Consider the following 1,637-nt stretch of genomic DNA (forward strand, 5'->3'; position numbering starts at 1 on the left):
GACAGGTGCTGGGGTTACAACTGTGAACCTCAGGGAATCTGCAATACGGTAAGCAGAAGTCTTGATGTAGTTATTTAATTAGTCTTTTAAGTGCTATAAAAGTGCAGCATGCCATGAGGAAATTTAGTCCATCCAGTTGGGGGTGATGACGAAAAGTAGGGATAATTTCTCAGGGATAATCTCTTTGAGAAAGTGATTTTTCAGCGGGGACTTGAGTGCTGAAATAGGAGTTATCCAGTAGAAGAGGTATGAGAAGAGGGGTCCAGGTAGAGAAAAAACCAACACTGAAACAAGGAGATTGTAGAGCTAGAAATAAGAAACAAGGCTGTAGAGGTAGGGGAGGGCATGAACCATAAAGGCTTCTAGCCTATTTTGTAAACTAGAACCTTTCTGGTCTCAGTGCTTTTGCAAAAGGTGTTCTTTTCACCTAAAATGCTCTTATCTTCCTGGAAACAACTCCTCCTCCTTAAAGACGCAGTACATGTCATCTTCTTTGAAAAATGTTCCTTCTGTCCCCAAGGGAGTCTGCTACTCCAGCTTCCCTGCTCCAGAGTATATTTACGACCCCTACCTCACACGAGACCGGGGGCATCTTGATAGCAGGAACCTAGTGTCATTTATCTAGGTATCCCTAGTACCTAGCGCAGTACTTGGCATAAAAAACTTTGAGAATATTCATTAGATGAGAACGGCTGGCAGGCAGGTAAACACTAACAGCTAACAAAAACTGCTTTAAGTGCTTTATATTTAACACTTCATTTATTTCTCACAAAACGATTTGAGGTAGTTGACCATTATTATTCTCACACTGAGTGGCAGAGCTGGGATTCCAATTTAGCAACCCGGCTCCAGAATCTGCCTCTTAACTACCACCCATACTTACTCTTGATTATAATAATGGTTTCCAATAATAGTCAAACTTTACTATGTACCAAGCACCACGCTAAGCGTTTTCTTTATCCACTGCCTCGTTTACCACTTAAAACCATTACCAGCTCTTCGGCAGATGGGAAAACTTAGGCAAGTAGGTCCGTCTGATTTCGACGCACACGCCCTTAACACGTGCTAATCGGTATCGCTTCCAGAAAAGCCTGAAAGCAGGGGCGATGGGGCCAACTGCCCGGACCAGGTCCTCCAGGAAGGGGGTGGAGGGTAAAGGCCCTTCACATTTCGTCATTTTACCGACGCAGGGAGGTACCTGAAGGGATTATCCCACGATAAGACTGACGATGGAGCCCCAGAGGGAAAGGCCAGGCTCGGCTGGGGCCTAGAGACCAGGCCGACAGGGCGCGGGGCCTCGAAAAACGACGACCGCTGCCTCACTCACCCGCCGAAACGCCGAGACGCCGAGACGCTGTCGCCGCCCCTCGTTTCGACTTTCCCGCCCACGTGACGCCACGCTGACGCCACGCTGACGTCCAACGCACACTTCGCCTTGACGTCAAACTCCCGCGCCGGAAGTGGGCGGCTGGGCGGCCCGGCTGGGGGCAGGGCGCAAGGATTCAGGCTGCCGTAGGGTCCAAGGCCGGCCTGACTGAGGGGCGTGGGAAGGCCCGGAGGCGAACTCGGTGAGAAGCCCCTGCTCCCTAGGAAGAGAATCCCGGCTCCACCCATCCGGGAGCCGGCGCTGTGGGAAG

The 1,637-nt window shown here is 50.5% G+C and overlaps 1 protein-coding gene across 7 annotated transcripts in view; it reads right to left on the reverse strand.

Moving 5' to 3' along the window:
- FANCD2 (FA complementation group D2) overlaps positions 1-1,465 on the reverse strand; it is a 46,131-nt gene extending 44,666 nt beyond the window's left edge. For 6 of the 7 annotated variants that reach the window (XR_012499838.1, XR_012499837.1, XR_012499836.1 and 3 more), the window contains exon 1: positions 1,199-1,440. The gene's annotated coding sequence lies outside the window, so the exon portion shown is untranslated. Of the gene's footprint in view, positions 1-1,198 lie in introns of all 7 variants that reach the window. The other variant, XM_045515312.2, reaches the window with a different exon arrangement.
- Between the last annotated feature and the right edge of the window lie 172 nt (positions 1,466-1,637).

Source organism: Camelus bactrianus, chromosome 17 (assembly GCF_048773025.1).
Source record: "Camelus bactrianus isolate YW-2024 breed Bactrian camel chromosome 17, ASM4877302v1, whole genome shotgun sequence".
Classification (NCBI taxonomy): Eukaryota; Metazoa; Chordata; class Mammalia; order Artiodactyla; family Camelidae; genus Camelus; species Camelus bactrianus.